Genomic DNA, 20843 nt, shown 5'->3' on the forward strand with positions numbered 1-20843 from the left:
ATCAAGGTTTTGGTTTAATTTCCAAAGAATTACAATTATTATGCTTCCGTGCTCAACCGAATGAATTTTTAATTTTATTTTTACTTTAAGCTATGCAATAATAGTACCCTTTTGGCACAAATAGGTTTTAATTTTCTGAAATTATTCTATCGAGTTTTTGGTTATGTTTTCGAAACATTATAATCATTATATTTCCGAGAGCAACTGAAAATTGAAATTTTCCTTTTATTTTTCCTCAACAGTAGAAAGACTGAAACTTAGTGTTATATTCCACTATGAATAATGTGGTTTGTGTTGTTATGAATGAATCTCACTTGCGTAGACAACGCTTTTTATTTTAGCGCATATTATATAAATAACATGAAATAAATGTAAGTTAGGGACATAATTTGTACTGACTTCACAAGCCAGTTCCGAGAACGCCTCTCCTCATTTTTATTTAATTACTTTTCGGAGGTGAGAGAGCGAAGCGCCCTCTGGCGAAGATATCAGAACACTGCACTTAGTATATACCTTATATTGCTCAAAAGCAGTCAAATTGACTGGATTGTAAAAGAACAACTAATGTGTAAAGAAATTTGTTTAAAATTAATTTTTGATATTTTTTATATTATTTACAGTTATATAGCAAGTTATTAGTAAATATTAACAATAAAAAAAGTATACGCTGTACAAAAAGTCACATAATTCTAAGATATTGTTTCATTACGTACATCATTTTTTTTCTAATTGAAATTAAAAAGCAGTCAAAATGACTTCCTTGGGCAATCTTGTGTTAAACTATGCACTAATAGCACCTTTTCCGTAAAGAAAGATTTTAACATTCAGAAATTCTTTTGACGAATTTTTGGTTCAAATACCGAAACATAACCTTTTATTTTCTTTTTTTATTCCCCTATGTATCATAAAACATTTTTCTCTATGAAGATAGGTTTAAAAAATATGATTTGTTTTCAAATTTCGGATCAATTACCTAAATTTTATCCCCTTTTCTATACAGCACTATTTAAGATAAAACTCGAAAGATTGCACTCGTATATTTTCCCCTCTATGTATCATAAAACCTCTTTTCTGAATAGAATGATTTTAAAACTACGATGAAAGTCTCCATCTACTCTTAGGTATCTATTCTTTTAATAAAATGAAATATATTTCTTAAAAGGCTTTCGAACTATATTATCTTATTTTCTTATTGTACGATATCGAATAAAACTTTCTTCCCTACAAAATTTTAACATTCCAATTGATATGCAAACTTGGAAGTTAACGTTAATGGGGATAAAATCTTGTTACGTTTGTCACTGAAATAACTATAATAAATGAAGAACAATAAAAGTACAACATTTTAAATGCAAATGAGTTTATAAGACTAAAGTTCATTATTTCAGCATCTTTAGAAGTAAAATTTAATTATTTATATGAACATTAGTGACTTTTAACTTACCTACTAATAAGTAATGACATTTAAAAAGAAGTAAACATTTGATCTATAAATTATTCAACAATTTCTTCCCGGAAAATAAATAAAGTGCAGTCTTGATGAATAATTCTAAATCTCTTGCTCTATGGAATGAATAAATAATACCATGTAATAAATAAAAATCATACCAGCACCAATGACACTAATTGAACGCCAGTTTCAGTTAAGTCTGCTTTGGTGATCCAATTATATGAGATAATTAAAATGATATGGTCTTTACTGGCAGTGAAATGTAATCAACATCTTTTTAAAAGAACTCAATTTTTTTACTCACGTCTAAAGAATGAAAATTTATTAAAGCTATGAAAATGATGCGAGAGAAAAAAAAAAGAACGAAAAGAGACGTCTTTTAAAGAAAATAAAGTTGATCAATAAATGTACTCTTTCAAATTAAGAAAAGCTCGTTTCTAAAGAGTAAATAAAAATAAACCATCTACGCTCCAGCGAAAGGTTTGAATCAATTTAAGAATCTGCCATGTAATTAGTTTAGCGAATTATTGTTTTCATTGACAAGTGCTTCGCCTCTTATAAAAGATGTATTTTTTTAAGTAAACAACGAACGGAACAAATTTTTCTGTGTTTAAAATTTCTAGTTAACAATAGAAAGCATCAATGAAGACGTATTGTTGTCATAAAAATAAATATTGCTTCAAATTTGTTAGAATATGCAGAAACTATTTGAAACAAAGTAGTGTTTTAAAATCTTCGTCAATTGTGTTTTGTTAAAGTATAACGCAATTTCTTCCCCTTCAAATTTGAGTATTTATTTATACTTTTAATGTGAGCGTTATTTTCTTGTAATAGAAATTACACTGTTATTGAATTATTTAGTTTATTTTAAAATAAAAGTTTTGCAACATACTTAAATTAATATCAATTTACACAAAATAATTTTAACATATCATTAAGATTTAACATAAATTATTACGATATTATATTAATGCAAGTTCTAATTTCCATTTGCATTTTCTAATTAGTAAAAGAGTAAGTCAGTAAAAGCTAAAGAACAAATAAAAAATAGCTATTTATGCTTAACCGAAAGGTTTGAATCAATTTTAGAAAATGACATGTAATTAGTTTTGCGAATTATTAATTTCCTTGATAAGTATTTCACCTAATATAAAATATGCATTTATTTAAAATAAACAACGAACGGAACAAATTTCTCTGTTTTTAAGATTTCTAGTTAACGATAGACAGCATCAATGAAGATGAATTGTTGTCATAAAAATAAATATGCCACTTCTAACAAATTTGTTAGCATATGCAGAAGTTATTTGAAACAAAGTAGTATTTTAAAATGTTCGCCAATTGTGTTTTGTGAACGTATAATGCAATTTTTTTTCAAATTTGAGTATTTATTTATACTTTTAATGTGGACATTATTTTTTTGTAATAGAAATAAAACTGTTCGTTTTAAAATAAAAGATTTGCAACATACTTACGTAAATTAACGTCTATTTACGCAAAATAATTTTAATACATCATTAAAATTTAAGACAAATTATTGCGATATTATAATAATCTCAAGTTCAGATTACCATTTGCATATTCTAATTACTAATTAGTAAAAGAGTAAGTCACTAAAAGCTGGAGAATAAATAAAAAGTAAGTTATCCATGCTTTACCGAAAAGTTTGAATCAATTTAAGAAACTGCCGTATAATTAGTTTTGCGAATTATTAATTTAATTGATAAGTGTTTCATCTCTTATAAAATATGTATTTATTTTAAATAAACAATGAATGAAACAAATTTTTCTGTACTTAAAAATGTTAGTTTATAATAGAAGACATCAATAAAAACGTGTAGTTATTATAAAAATAAATATGCTGTTTCTAACAAAATTGTTAGATAGAATATGTAGATACTATTTGAGATAAAGTATTATTTTACAATATTATTCAACACCTGTGTTTTGTTACCATTTCTGAAATTTTGTATTCAAATCTGAATGTTTATTTATTCTTTAATGTGGATGTTTTTAATATTAGAAAAAAGAACGCTAATGATATTTAACTAGTTTATTTGTAAATACAAATTTGCCCTCACATAACTTTATATAAAATTAAATAACAAAGTCTTAACATAATATTAAAATTTACCTCAAATTTCTACGATTTTAGATAAATTTTATATAATTTTATGATTTTGGTGTCTGGATTGATAGCAACTCTAATTACCATTGATCCAATTAGTATGAGCCTGAATTGTTAAAATCTAAAGAGTAAGTCAAAATAAACCATCGGGAGTTTTAAATCAATTTAAGAATTTGATGTGCAATTAGTTATGTGAATTGCTTTCAATAAGAAGTCTTTCGTCACTTATAAAAGGTGTATTTAAATAAACAACGAAAGGAATAAATTTGTTTTGGTGTTTCAAATTTCTAGTTAATAGCAGAAAACATTAATGAAAAAGTGTTATTGTCATAAAAATAAAAAAGCTTCATCAAACAAAGTTGTTAGATAAAATTTTAAACGAAGTAGTGCTTTAAATATTGTGAGTTAGTTCATGTGCTTTTTTTGTTTTTTTTTAAAAATATATTTTTCATTCAAATTTAAATAGATACTTATTCTTTTATATGAACCTTAGTTTTTAATAGGAATTCTTTTTATTTATTTTTAATAACTCTTTTATTTAAATATTTAGTTTATTTTGAGTATAGTTTTTTTCAACCTACATACATAAATTAATATAAATTTTAATAACCTAATTTTAAAATAACAATAAAATAATAAAAATAATTCCCCCACAGCCTTCCAAGTGCATCGATTCAACTTAAAAAACTGCTGAGTAATTAGTTTTTTTAATTAATATTTTTATTCACAGGTGTTTCGCTTCTTTCAAAAGATGTCTTTTTAATGTAAAAGACGGACGGCACATATTTGTATGTGTTTAAAATTTCTAGTTAGCTATTGGGAGCATCAATGAAATCGCTAGATTGCTTTGATGACGACTACGTTTTGACAAATCAATGACATGAAAAATCGGTTCGTCCTGAGAGTTATTACACATTGAAGATGACCCGTATGGTGGAAAAGCCGTTACTTTCTGAGCACAAATAGTTTCTACTCGAATCAGTTTTCATGGACAGAAGCTATTTTACTCCCCTTCAAATAGAAGCATATAACAAATTTTTGTAAGTAGCCTATGTATATACTTTTTGAAACGTAGAAACGATTCTAACCAAGTCAATTACTGAATGATCTGAAAAATAAAATATATTCTTCATTTCTGCAATAAATCAGGATGGAAGCAGTTTTCTTCAGAATATTATACCACGTAGTTCTATATTTGGCTTTATCGTTTCAAATAATGCATTTTGCTTTTAATTTACAATTGAGGCTGTCCACCAATCTAAGTTTTGGCCACCCTTTCTTTCGAGTGCTCATTCACGCATCCAGAAATAATTTTTTGTGGTGTCAGTGTCATTGTCTTTAATTAGATGTTTTGCAAATCTTAGCCTTGAGCCGCGATGGCTCAGGGGAAAAAGCGCTCGCCTTCCAATCAGGTGAACTGGGTTCGAATTCCCAGCGACAGCTGGTCGATACGAATTCCGCATCCGGCTTGCACCGACGTCACAGTGCTGACGTGAAATATCCTCAGTGATGGACGGATCATGGGTTAGAGTCCCTTTGCCGTGAGGATAACCGTAGGAGGTTCTCGTGGTTTTGCTCTCCATGTATCGCAAATTCTGGTTATTTCCATCGAAAAGTCCTCCACGAATTTAGAACTTCTCTTAGTACTTGACCCAGGAGTTCCTTTGTCTTCTGGATTGTGTTCAAAATTACAAGGCTACGGAGTTGAAAATTAGCAGTCGTAATCCCAAAAAATAGGGTCGGCTGTTCAGTGACAGTTATAAGAAAATGAAAAATAAATTAAAAAATCTTAGCCTTTGAATGTTAATAAAATCAATTACGCCTTTGTTTTTGACAACTCTGTCCAATTCCATATTCCTCTTTCTTTCCTAAATTTCATTTACTTGAACACATCATCCATAAATAATTCTTAAAAATATTCTCCGAAAAATTACCTTCATCTTTTTTAATCTTGTGTTTCTTAATCTTTTATGGCAATTCCAGATTTTTAGCTGAGTTAGATAATTAAACATTTATAGTTTGTTATCTTAGCTGTTTTTGCAATTAAGTTTGCCTTCACATATTTAAGTTAAAGAAACATAAGTTGCCTGAAGTCTCTTTCTGCGAACACCCTCTGTTATGTTTTTCTGTATGTTAATTTCTGAGTGCAGATGAAATCGAAACAGTGTTTTGTTAAATTACTTTGTTATTTTTGAAAATAATTATTAGAATTGGAATGTTTATTTATGCTTCATGTTAGATTTAATTTTATTTTTAAAAAGTGTAAACTACACTGTTATAGTTTAAACTAACTGAATTTCTTTTCTTTGTATGAGGTGAAAAAAGTACTAAATAATCAATAAATCTGTATTGATCAACATTCATGTGCAAAACTGTAAGATCAAGTGCAAAATTCATGTGCAAAACTGTAAGATGTATTATATATGCTTATGTAAACTTACAAAATTAATTAACCTACATTAATTCTGAATATAATTATATATTACAATTTGCTGCATTCCCGTTGTCCCTCAAGTTATTAAACAAAATATATTTTTAGAAGTTCATTCCATCAAAATAAAGATGAACTATTTTCAGTATCATTTGCCATAGTGCAATTGATCGAAGTCAATTTCTGATAGTAAAAAATTGCTATACTCAACTATTTCCCCTCACTTTTAACCCTTTTAGTGAGACATAAAAATCATGTTTCCTCAGTACCTATAGTGGGAATAAATTATACCAATATCAGCATATCTAGTGCCTATTGAAAACAATAATTAAAATAATACCATTCGTATCTATGTATTATCAAAATTAATTAAGCATCATTGGCGTCAATAGTATGACGATTTCTTATGGTTCTCTCAGATGAAATGTTACTTTTTCTGTATTAATTCAAATTCTTAATGCAAATTCATTTATTTTAATTTATACTTATTATTTATTATTTATCTTAATCTATACTACTGCAAAAAATAATTACTTTAAAGTATCAAAAATAATCAGCAACAACAATAATATTTTTAATAACTAATTTCAGAGAACTAATATAGGTACTTATTTCGAAGAACAGGAAAAAAGTCGCCAAACTTTTATTGAAGCCAGTGATTCTTACCTGAATGTGGTATTAAATAAAACTGGTATTGCCATTATAGGAGCTGAGGTAAAGAGAACCTGTTATACTGATATAGACGCCTTAGATAGTAGGGTACTCATTTAGAAGATTGGGGCTTTTAACCGTCCACAGAAACTGATAAGTACCCATACTACACATTCATGGCACATAATACACTACTTGTTGTATATTCCTAAGTGGCTTCATACAATTGTGAACCAGCAAGAGACGTCACGTGTGGGTGTTGAACCTGATTGGAATCGTGGTATTTGCTGATGCCCCGATTTAACAATATCTGATTCGAAAATTGATTCAGGTTAATAAATTAAGACTAATAACTGTAACGTTAGGAAGCCGCCTTTTTTATGCACAATCAACTGATTTCAGAGGCCTTTCATCTTCTATAGTTGTATCTAACTGTATTTGCCATAACATTAGTTAAAGGTTCACCACTCCAACTGAAAAATTATATACATATACGAGGGTTGCTATTTATATTTCTGGCCTTGGCAACAGTAAGTGTTGCTAGGCGACCGCAGACGATTTTAATCGAAAGTTTGATATTTTTAAACATAAATTCAGCAGACGATTTACCATTATAGCTTCATTTGTGTTGTTGACTGTAAATTGAAAAGTTCTTCTCTTACAAAAAATGGAATTGAATCGTGAACATTTTCGTGCCATTATTTTTCATAACTTTCGACTTGGATTGTCAAGACAAGAGTGCTTCGATGAACTTAATTCTTTATTCAGCGATAAAGCGCCATCCTACAGCACTGTAAAAAATTGGTATAACGAATTTAATCGTGGTCGATGTTCGATCCAGGACGAATCCCGTGCAGGTCGTCCAAAATCCGTTGTTGTGCCAGAAAAGATCGATGCTGTGCGTGAACTGATAAAGCAAGATCGTCATGTGACATACCGTGAGATAGAGGCGTCTTTAGACATTAGTATGACTAGCATCAATAAAATATTGCATGAACATTTGGGCGTAAAAAAATTTTGTTCGCGTTGGATCCCGCATAATCTGACAAACGCTCAAAAAAACGCTCGTGTCGATTGGTGCTAGGAAATGTTGGAGAAATACGTTCATGGTACATCATAGGCTGTGTATAACATCTACACAGGTGGCGAATCATGGATCTATGCATATGAGCCGGAAACAAAACAGCAATCAACTGTATGGGTCTTCCAAGACGAGGCAAAACCAACAAAAGTTGTTCGATGAAGAAGCACATCGAAACAAATGATTGCCTGTTTCTTCGGCATTAACGGTCATGTGGCAACAGTGGCGTTAGAGCAACGCAGGACGGTCAATTCTGAATGGTACACGACCATTTGTTTGCCAGAAGTCATCGGAGAAATTCGAAAAAAACAAAAGAACAGGCGAATCATTCTTCATCATGACAATGCGAGCTCTCACACATCGACTCAAACAAAGGCATTTCTGACGGAGCGAAGGATCGAACTGATGGGTCATCCGCCTTACAGCCCTGATTTGGCACCCAATGACTTCTTCTTATTCCCACACATCAAAAATAAATTACGTGGACAACGATTTTCGACCCCCGAAGAAGCGGTTGATGCATTCAAAACGCATGTTTTGGAGTTACCTCAATCGGACTGGAAAAAGTGCTTTGAAAATTGGTTCAAACGCATGCAAAAGTGTATTGATCATCATGGAGAATATTTTGAAAAACAATAAAACCAATTTCGATCCTACATATTTGTTTTTTCATTATTAGGCCAGAAATATAAATAGCAACCCTCGTACTAACTTTTTAAAAGAAATACTCATAATTTGTCACAATTTTCCCACTGCTTAAATAGTTAAATTCAATTTTATTTCATTAGTTCTTGATGAAATTATACACTGGTTATCATAAATTAAGGAAAATTCACAAAAATCGCGATAACTCAAGAAATTACACATGGAATTTTATGAAACTTACCCACAATATACAACACATAGTAAGGTATTAAACAACATAAAAAGAAATTATCAGACATTAATAGTAGTATAGAAATTAGCACATGTATAAAATAAACAAATTGGAAGTATCGGTTTGCAATAGAAAAAGTACCTTTAATATGGAATATGATTGCCTCTAGAAGCAATACAGCACAAACAGCGATGTGTGATGCTTTCAATTATGCGGTCTATCAGTTCAATAGGAAGTGAGAGCCATTGCTCTTGTAAAGCAGTTGCAAGCATGGCAAGGGTCTGAGGGGGCGGATTGATGGCAGATACACGCCTCCCTAGAGCATCCCAAACGTGCTCGATAGGATTCAAGTCCGGGGATCGAGCTGGCCACTCCATGCGAGTAATTGTTTCCTGTTGAAGATAATCATCAACAATGCGAGCTCTGTGTGGTCTTGCATTATCGTCCTGTAACAGGAAGCAATCACCAATTGCCCCGGCATATGGGCGCACATAAGCATCAAGGATGTTGTCTCGATAAACCTGAGCATTCACGGTTCCCCTTGGAAAGACATGGAGGTATGTGCGCCCTCCTAAGGATATGCCTCCCCAAACACAGACACTGCCTCTTCCGTATGCATCTCTTTCACGGATGTTTGATGGATGATAACGGGTCCCAGGTTCTCTCCATATCAAATAACGTCTACTGTCACTTTCTAGACTAAACCTGGACTCATCCGTAAAGAGAACAGGCCTCCATTGATCTGACGTCCAGTGGACATGTTGTCGGGCCCACTGCAAACGGTCTCTCCTATGGCGTGATGTGAGCGGCACGCAAATGGCTGGTCGTCTCGCATACAGACCACCTTCGTGGAGCCTTCTGCGCACAGTTGACGTTGACACCAACCTTCCGGTGGCTGCAGCAAGAGAGGATCTAAGATGTGTCGGAGTAGCGGTTCTATTCCTGCGTGCACTTAATGTCAAATATCGGTCATCGGCACTGGTCGTAACAGTTGGCCGTCCTTGACTGAACCTCCTAGATGCCGAATCTGTGGTTTGAAATTGCCTCCAAAGTCTATGAACCACAGATGGACTCACATTTAGCCATCTGGCCACTTCTGATTGACTCTGCCCTGCCTCTAGTCTCCCGATGGCTCTCCATCGTAGTTCTTCAGGCAAATGATGCCTAGAGGTCATTATTACGAATTGGCTATCTCAGATTTTCAATGTCGCAATCACAGTAAAATTTGTGTGCTTTCTCTCAAACTTGGACTTTTATGCTCCAGGCAGATGACGTAAGCCGAGTGCAGCGCCACTAATTTGCATATTGCAATTTTACTCAGCTACTCTTAGTGGACAACATATGCAAATTTTGCACGGTTTGGCTTACTTTTGAAAGAGTTATCGCTATTTTTGTGATTTTTCCTTAATTTATGATAACCAGTGTATTATAGAAGTTTATAGGGATATGCTTTAAAATCGTTAATATTAGCGAAATAAACACACGGTTTCATATACTTTTTAAAATATGGATTTGTTGATTTCATCACCATATACCACGATATTGTCAACGTTGAGATTACCTGATATAGGTAACTAAAAATAAAGAATTCATAAAAACGTGCAATAAAACTGTAATTTTTTATTGATTAGAGCTGCAAGTCTGCGATATCATAAAACATTTATCAAATCCTATGTGAAACTTTTTTTTCGGGGGTAATGCGCTATGCGGAGATCGGTGAGAGTTCTAAAGTAGATAGTTAGGACGAACGTGCTTTCGAGTGTATATACTTCAAATTTAATGCGCATCAGTACAGAATTGCAGATTTGTATTTATATACATACATACATGCACACTTATAGTTGGTCCATGGTAAGAACTCCCCCCACCACAAAGTCTGAGACCGTCTGCTGCTATGGAAATAAGAATAGCGCATTTCACTGAGGATAGCTTCTCTTCCCTCTAGTACTAACACAATAGACCAAAGAAAAAGATTCCCTTTTTTTCGCCGATACGAGGTTTGCTATTTATATTTCTGGCCTAATAATGAAAAAAACAAATATGTAGGATCGAAATTGGTTTTATTGCTTTTCAAAATATTCTCCATGATGATCAATACACTTTTGCATGCGTTTGAACCAATTTTCAAAGCACTTTTTCCAGTCCGATTGAGGTAACTCCAAAACATGCGTTTTGAATGCATCAACCGCTTCTTCGGGGGTCGAAAATCGTTGTCCACGTAATTTATTTTTGATGTGTCATTGGGTGCCAAATCAGGGCTGTAAGGCGGATGACCCATCAGTTCGATCCTTCGCTCCGTCAGAAATGCCTTTGTTTGAGTCGATGTGTGAGAGCTCGCATTGTCATGATGAAGAATGATTCGCCTGTTCTTTTGTTTTTTTCGAATTTCTCCGATGACTTCTGGCAAACAAATGGTCGTGTACCATTCAGAATTGACCGTCCTGCGTTGCTCTAACGCCACTGTTGCCACATGACCGTTAATGCCGAAGAAACAGGCAATCATTTGTTTCGATGTGCTTCTTCATCGAACAACCTTTGTTGGTTTTGCCTCGTCTTGGAAGACCCATACAGTTGATTGCTGTTTTGTTTCCGGCTCATATGCATAGATCCATGATTCGTCACCTGTGTAGATGTTATACACAGCCTATGATGTACCTTGAACGTATTTCTCCAACATTTCCTAGCACCAATTGACACGAGCCTTTTTTTGAGCGTTTGTCAGATTATGCGGGATCCAACGCGAACAAATTTTTTTTACACTCAAATATTCATGCAATATTTTATTGATGCTAGTCATACTAATGTCAAAAGACGCCTCTATCTCACGGTATGTCACATGACGATCTTGCTTTATCAGTTCACGCACAGCATCGATTTTGTCTGGCACAACAACGGATTTTGGACACCTGCACGGGATTCGTCCTGGAGCGAACATCGACCACGATTAAATTCGCTATACCAATTTTTTACAGTGCTGTAGGGTGGCGCTTTATCGCTGAATAAAGAATTAAGTTCATCGAAGCACTCTTGTCTTGACAATCCACGTCGAAAGTTATAAAAAATAATGGCACGAAAATGTTCACGATTCAATTCCATTTTTTGAAAGAGAAGAACTTTTCAATTTACTGTCAACAACGCAAATGAAGCTATAATGGTAAATCGTCTACTGAATTTATGTTTAAAAATATCAAACTTTCTATTAAAATCGTCTGCGGTCGCCTAGCAACACTTACTGTTGCCAAGGCCAGAAATATAAATTGCCACCCTCGTACCATACCCGTACTTGTAATAGTTATACCTCGTTAACATAATCTCCGTCATCTGTTCAGACGAATCGTTAGGGGGGTTCTTGCTTTAGACAAACTATACACACATACATCCATGTGTAGGAGCATTCTGCTTTATTTATATAAATTAAACATTTTGCAGCATCTTTATATCAATTAATGTAAATTCACGGAACATATTTTTAGCGTAATATCATAATTTTACATAAATTATGAAGATTTTAAACTTATTTTGCAGAAATTTGATATTTAGATGAATACAATGACGCCAATTCTCAAAAACATTCGATCTAATTATTAAAAGCTAGTTTTTAGAAAGGGGATAAAAATAAAACCATTCACGCACCAGCGAAATTTTTGAATCTGTTTAAGAAATTAATTAGTTTAGCAAACTATTGTCTTCATTGTTAAGTGCTTTGCCTCTTATGAAAACGGAATTTTATTCAAGTATACACAACACATGATACTTTCTATTTTTTTCTTCTTTTTGCTTTAAAGCTTCTATTTAACGATAGAAAGCACCAGTGAAAACGAATTTTCCTTATGAAATTAAGCGTGTGCATGTAAAAAATGCAGATACCAACAAAAACAAATGTAGATACAATTTGAAACTAAATAATGCTTTAAGATATTGGGAGTCTGTTTCTTAAGACTTAAAAAATAAAAATTGCTTACGAAATAAAAATTATGTTTTGTTAAATTATAGTGCCGTTTTTAAACATAATTGTTTGAATTCAAATCCTTTTTCAGGTTCTTGTTTAAGCATGTCTTGAGTTTTTTTCATTAAATGAAATGTTTAAATGTAAATTAAATGTTTTGTATATCAAATGTTTTGCGAATTTAAATAAATTTTAACGGTTTCAAATTACTTTATTTAATTTATTTTAATTATAAGTGTCTCTAATTGCATTTTTACTTCTTTCAGTAATATGGAATTAGTTTAAAAATAAATTTTATTTCTCGGTGGTTAAATTTATAACATATCAATAACAATTTTGTATACATAACCACTTTGAATATATTAACTATTCGTGTTATTTACATCATTACATTATTCGTAATATTACAGTATTTACATTATTCGTATTATTACAGTATTTACATTATTCGTATTATTACAGTAATATAGTTAATAACAATATATTTTTTCCTAATTATATAAATAAATTTTTTAGTTTACCTGAATCTTTATTAATCCTTTGTAACTCAGCAACTCTGATTTAAGAAATATTTACACGGATGTTAGAATACATCATATTAAGCGTGTAAAAAATAATGAAAAAATTTAGATCTTAAAATTAAAAATTTATTGATAAAAAACATTTGTTGAACATCTCCAATATTGTGAAAAATAGCACAAAAATTCCAATATATTTAAAAATTCATGTGAAAAATTTTGAAATTGTTGTTTTTATGGTAACAAGGTCTCACGCCACATTTTTCAATCCCTCCTTAGCCAAATGTACAATCAAGGGGATTGTTGCAAAAAAAAATTGTATATCCTGCAATTATGTCGTGGAACAATTCTTGCTAAACGCATTATAATATGGGTAGCTGCATCAAGACTTGGTTCCTCCGAGTTTGCAATATTTTCTTTACCTGAATTTAGTTCGATTTTATAGGTAAGTCCAGCTCATTATAGGACTGAATTTTCATGCATGTTGCAGATATGTAGCGCGGTGATACAAAGGATTAAGAGTTAAGTAAAAGTCATGAATTATGTAGAAATCTACGATTTAAAATTTTAACTTAAAAAATTTAAGTTAAAGTTTTAAGTCGTAGATTTCTATGCAATTCCCAACTTTTTCTTAAATCATTAAAGATTCAGGTATACTTAGAAAAAAATTATATAATTAGGAAATAAAATATTAAACATATTTAGTTAAAGTAATGAAGAGACATTAACACTTTCATTAAGATGTTATAAAATTTAGATTTCAGATGACATTTATGGACATTATACGCAATTCCGGGTTATTCTCCCGGGTTTAATAACAAGGCATGTCATTTTTTCGCGAATATCTCAGAATTCCGCATATCTTAAGTTCGTGGAAGAATCAAAAACTTGTAATCTGAGGAAATTTTGAAACTTTTTCTAAATCCCGTTAATGATGCGTTTGCATGTTATTCTTTGGTGTTGGTGGATTTTCAGCTATTTTGAATAGTTTAAACTGCACATTAATCCGTTAATATCGTATTCACACGATTTAAATATCAATTATCGATTTTCGCATAGGCATGCTTTAAAAATCACGCATTACGATTCGTATTCACGCGATTTCTTTTTAAGCGATTTAAAAATGCAATATCACGATTTGTAATTTACTCATTTTTGAAACCTAATGTCGCGATAAGTATTCATGCGAATTTAAAATTCGATTTTGCGATTCGTATTCACGCGGTTGTAATATCAAAGATCAATTTTCACAATTCAAAGAAAAATATTGATTCTTGTTCACGAGATCTGAAAATTATTCAACGTGTTTCATATTTACGCGATTTATATATCTAATATCATAATTTGTAATTTCGCATTTTTAAAATCAACTATCGTTATTCATGTTGAAGTGATTTTAAAATCCAATATTGCGATTCTTGTAAGAAGTAAGTTTTTCCTTGAATTAGTTACAGAAAAGGTGTCATATTCTTCATTAGTAAGTGATTTTTATTTTGTTTTATAAGCGTCGTTGAACAGCAGAACCAATTTTTTGTGCTAATGACAACTAATGTTCCACTCCGCATTCATGTCATTTTGAACAGGGAGCTCCTGGATCAAGTATTGGGAAAAATTTGCCTCCGTGAAAAATTTTTGATGGACCCAACCCGCTTTTGCGTTACATGGAGAGGAAGACTACGAAAACCTCCAACGGTTAACCTAACGGCAAGGGGACTCTAACCCATGTTCCGTCTACCACTGAGGATATTTCACGGTAGTGATTTCACAGTGAGCACGGTGGTGGGTGCAAGCCGGATGCGGAATTCATATGAAGCAGCCATCGCTGGGCCATCATATCTCCTGAGCAATCGCGACTCAGGGAATAGAACAATTATATGTTAGTTAAAAAAATTATGTTACATTTGAAACATGTATGGTACATGAATTGATATCTTGATATCGATTTTTTTGCACTTAAAATTTTTAGGATCACTTTGAGTCACAGTCACCCCTGAAATCCCATATATATATATATATATATATATATATATATATATATATATATATATATATATATATATATATAATAAAATATTTAATACAATCTATATACAGTGGTGGCCAAAAGTGTGGACACTTTTTGAAAGTTTCATGTTTTTAAACTTTGTGTGCTTGTAGAATATATTATTAATTTTCACTTAAATACAAACGTTTACATATCAAATTGAAGGTAATTTAATGTAGAATTTAATAATAAATAAAGTATTGCAATATCTGCATTACAAAAAAAGTTATGCAATTAATAGTAAGATCTATCTTAGATTTGCATTTTTTTAGAGTGATACTTACACAATCAATACTTAGTAGGATAACCCTTAATTTTTAAGACAGCTTCACAGCGTCTTTTCATCGAGTGAACGAGTGTTTGGAGTTCATCTTTCGTAATCACATGGTGCCAAGAATCAATTATAGCTTCACTTAGTTGTCTTTTATTGGATGGACGTCTCTTTCGCACAAGAATTTTCAAAGGTCGCCACAAAATTTTAATTGGATTGAGATCAGGGCTGCTTTCTGGCCATGGTGATATATCTATCCCTTTATTTTGAAAGCATGCTTTACATACTTCTGCTGTGTGGCATGGGGCTGAATCCTGCTGAAAAATAAATGGTTCGTTGTTGGGGAAGAGATCCCTGATGGAAGGTATCAATTTTGGTTTCAGGACAGTTTCGATGTATTTCTTGGCATTCAGGATGCCAAATCAGGCCGAAAAAATGCACAAGTGCTACTACCGATAGAAAAATTAAATGGCTATGCCTTCAAGATAGAAAAATGTCATGAGATGCCATTAGATGTGAAATGAATGCAGCTGGTATTGCAGTAAGTTCAAGAACAATAAGAAGAAGCTTATCAGGATTTGGACTACAAGCTAGAATTCCAAGGAAAAAACCATATTTAAATCAAAAGCAACGTGAAAAACGAGTTAAGTCGGCAAACGAGCACATTAAATGGTCAGAAAATCAATGGAAGAAAGTAATCTGGAGTGATGAGAGTAAAATATCGCTCTTTGGAAGTGATGGTAGAAAATACGTGAGGCGTAGAGTAGGTGAAGCGCTTCATCCTGATTGCATTGAAGCAACTACTAAAAATCCAACAAATGTCATGATTTGGGCATGTATATCTGCAGATGTTGTGAGCCAAACTCAAGTGATTGATGGCATCCTGAATGCCAAAAAATACATCGAAACTGCCCTGAAACCAAAATTGATACCTTCCATTAGGGATCTCTTCTCCAACAACGCACCATTTATTTTTCAGCAGGATTCAGCTCCATGCCGCACAGCAGAAGTATGCAAAGCATGGTTTCTAAATAAAGGCATAGATATATTACCATGGCCAGGAAACAGCCCTGATCTCAATCCAATTAAAAATTTGAGGCGACGTTTGAAAATTCTTGAGCGAAAAAGACGTCCATCCAATAAAAGACAACTAAGTGAAACTATAATTGATTCTTGGCACCATGTGATTACGAAAGATGAACTCCAAACACTCGTTCACTCGATGAAAAGACGCTGTGAAGCTGTCTTAAAAATTAAGGGTTATCCTACTAAGTATTGATTGTGTAAGTATCACTCTAAAAAAATGCAAATCTAAGATAGATCTTACTATTAATTGCATAACTTTTTTTGTAATTCAGATATTGCAATACTTTATTTATTATTAAATTCTACATTAAATTACTTTCAATTTGATATGTAAACGTTTGTATTTAAGTGAAAATTAATATATTCTACAAGCTCACAAAGTTGAAAAACATGAAACTTTCAAAAAGTGTCCACACTTTTGGCCACCACTGTATATAAAAATGAATGTCTGTGTGTATGTCCTTTTTAGACTCCTAAACCATCGGACAGAAAATGATGAAATTTGCCATACAGATACATACCCTCCAACTGCTACGGAATTTCCGTAGTTTCAGAAATCTTCTTTTCTGACGGTAGCAAAACTAATGTCTTAATATTTAAAAAAAATTAATTTTAGCGTAACTTATCCACTATTACTTATAAAAGTGCAGGACATATGGCTAGATTCTTAAGTTCTGATAAAAGTTTTATGAGACATCCATTAGCTTTAAAAATTTCTACTTTGGTTCGCTACCACTAGAAAGAATTATTTTCAAAATCCTCATAAGTTGGAGGGTATGCAGATAGTTTCAAGCACGAGGAAGGTCACTGTCAACATTAGAACATTTTGCGACAAATCGTTCTTGCAGGATAAGCGAAAAACGAAATGGAATTTTCTGATTGGTTAAGCGTTAGCCATTGTTTTAAATTTAACGATTCAATTTTCACATATTTTAAAGATAACATCGGTGATAATTGCTAGCATATACCACTGTTTGGACAAAAAATAGTTTATTGCAAGTATTTAATTATTTTATATTCGTTACGTCAGATGAATTCAATGAACATTACGTGGTAGGACGCGTGGTTTACGTCATCAAATTTACACTTTGTCTGATGCTACGCGATTTTATTTTATTTATATTAATTCTTTTAAAAGTGTTTCTGAAAAAAAGTAATTATTTGAAATCAACGGTAATGAAACAGAAAAAAATAATTTATGTATTCAAAAGCGAAAATTAATGAGAAAGTGGTACTAATTCGCTCAGCAGAAACATAAAAACTCGGCGCCAATGAGGCTTAATTACGCCAATGATGTTTTATTAATTAAGGTAATGCGTGCATATTAAAATAAAAGAAATAAGCTATGTACTAGAAAGAAAGAGAAATGGAGTAAAGGTATTTATTTGTCTAGAAAAACAGTAAGAAGTCGTCTTACTGTTACTGACGACAATGATGCTTAATTAATGTTGGTAATATATATTAATTGAAATAAAAAAAGTAACTTTTGTACTAAAAAGCAAAAATAAGGAGAAAAGCGCTTTGGGTAACAGTAAAAAATAATCTGCATATCATTATTGACACTAATGCTCAATTAATATTGATAATGTGTGTTAATTGAAATAATATAAAATAAGCTATGTGCTAAAAAGCCAAGCCCATGGAAGAAAGATTGATGAGAAATTCGCTGAAGAGAACATTAAAATATCACCATTCACAGATGACGCCTAATTCATATGTGTCCCGGACGGTAATATGTACTACTGGTACTATGGTAATTGGTGATTCAGTTTTAATAAGAATTCTGCAACAAGTTTTCCGTAGTTTCAGAATATATTTTTTTCCAGTGGTAGCTAAGATAGTATATTAATATTTCAATGAATTGGAATTAAAATGACTTTTTTCCATCACTACTTTTAGTTATTTTAACAGTAAATTAAAAGTCAGATAGAGAAATGGTCATGCTCCAAAATCCTTATAAAGTTCTGTTCTTTTTTTTCTTTTTTTTTTTTAAACTAATGCGGCTTTAGTTGGCGACCACAGACAAATACGTATAAACTCAAATGTTGAAGGGTTATGTAATAAGTACCAAATATGCTTATATAGGTACAAAATATATTGATATATTTGGTGATTATGAATCAGTTTTAATACCTATACTTAGGAATTAAGTGTTTTACGACCCCTCGAACGGGATATGTACCAGAGAAAATCACTTAATCTTGGCAAATTTCAACTATCACGAATCGGTCGTGAGCAATAGCATCATGCCAAGAGAGTCTAAATACATTTTATCTTTATTCCATTGGTATGAATTTCAAACTAAGAGCTCTTCTTACTTGAATAATGTAAGGTCACCGAAGATTACAACATATAACATTAAGTAAAATAAAAAAAATTATTTTAGCTAAATTTAGTGGAAGAACCAGATAATTGCCATTTTCAGAAAGGAAAAAGAACACACGCATCCGAATTATTTTATTACCAATTTATTTGAAGGTGGGACTAATAATTCTTTGCTTTATTTACTTTATTTACCACTGCCCAATCTATGGGAATCTATCTAATCTATAAAAATGAATGTCTGTGTGTGTGTCCTTTATAGACTCCTAAATCATCCAAATTAAATCGACGAAACTTAGCATACAGATAGTTTGAAGCACGAGGTCGATATTAGAGCATTCTACGACGAACCGTTCGAACGGGATGTGGGAAAAACGAAATGGAATTTTCTGATTGGTTAAACGTTAGTCACTGTCTTAAATACAACTATAGACAATTCAGTTTTGTCACATATTTTACGAATAACACCAGGGACAATATCTAGCTTATAACTCGATTTGATAAAAAAAAATAGTTTATTGTAGAAATTTGAATGTAGAATTATTTTATATTCGCTATGCCATATAAATGCAATGAGCAACATGATGTGGTAACACGCGAGGGCTACGTCAGCAAATTTATACTTTTAAAGTTGTCTGATACCACTGAACTAAAGTTGTCTGATACTGAAATGGACACACCATTTCAGTATTCTCAGTGCTTTCCAATTTTGATAATGGTTTTCTATTTTTGTCTATTCATTATGGGGCCTCGGGGCACTGTCAGTTTGGGTTAATTCCACTGACAACGGAAAAGCTCTTGTGTGTTTGCAGGCAGTGTGCCCCTTGAAGAAGTGCTGTCTTGCAAACACACATTTATATTTTCATTTTTGAAGATTTTATATATGTCTTAATATCTAAATTAATTGAAATAAAATAATATAAGCTATGCGCTAAGAAGCAAAGTTAAAGGAGAAAAGGTTAATAAAAAATTTGCTTAGGAAAACCGTAGAAAATCACCATTCACAGATGACGTTTAATTCATATGTATCCCTGACGGTAATATGTACTACTGGTATTATACTAATCGGTGCAGCTTTGATAAGCATTCTACAACCGGTTTTCCGTGATTTCAGAAAATATTTTTCCTGTGGTAGCAAAGATAATTTATTAATATTTTAATGAATGAGAACAAAAGAGCTTTGTTCTACCACTACTAAATATTTTAATAGTAAATTAAAGGTTGGATAGAGAAATGGCCATTCTCCAAAATCCCTTTGAAGTTCTAATAGGAATTCAAATTTCTTTTTTTTAAATTTTGGCTTTGACCGTCACTGACAAATATATTTTTCATCAAACTTAAATGCTGAAGGATTATGTACTAAGTATCAAATATGCTAATATAGATATAAAATATTATAATGATTTACATCGTTATAAGCCGTTATAATGACGATACTTTAGAAAGACCCCTCGAAAAGGATATGTACCTGAGAAAATAATTTAATAAAGGTAAATTTTGACGATTATGGTTTAGCCGCGAGTAATAGCATCATGCTAAATGATGATAAATACATTTTCTCTTCATTCTAATGGGATGAATTACAAAAAACAAGTTTTACTTACTTCAATAGCGTAAAGCCACCGCAAATGGCAACAAATAATATTAAATAAAAAAAATGATTGTTTTAGCTCCATTAATTGAAAAACTTAGTTGAAGAAGCAGGTAAGTGACATTTTCAGAATGAAAAGAAAATTGTATCCGAACTATTTTATTACCAGAAGATGAGACTAATAATTCTTCGCGTTTTTGTTCCTAATTTTAAATATAACCTTACTGCCTAATTTGAAATAAAAAATCATATTAACATGCAAAAAATTGATGCTATTAGTTGTGTTAAGATTTAAAAAAAAGGCAAAACCAGTGACTCAATAATTCCCTTAAAAATGCCACTTACCTGGTTATTTCATTAAACTCTTTAATTGTGTCACTATGTGCTTTTCAGCTATGACTATGATTTCGTAGTGTTTCTCTTCTGTCATTTATTGATACTTTACTT

At 31.8% G+C, this 20843-nt stretch overlaps 1 protein-coding gene across 2 annotated transcripts in view; it reads right to left on the bottom strand.

Moving 5' to 3' along the window:
• The window catches only part of LOC107442136 (agrin), a 203133-nt gene that overhangs the window by 22358 nt on the left and 159932 nt on the right, over positions 1-20843 (bottom strand). The window lies entirely within an intron of this gene.

This window comes from Parasteatoda tepidariorum, chromosome 7 (assembly GCF_982258835.1).
Source record: "Parasteatoda tepidariorum strain Cologne lab strain chromosome 7, Ptep-v5.0, whole genome shotgun sequence".
Classification (NCBI taxonomy): Eukaryota; Metazoa; Arthropoda; class Arachnida; order Araneae; family Theridiidae; genus Parasteatoda; species Parasteatoda tepidariorum.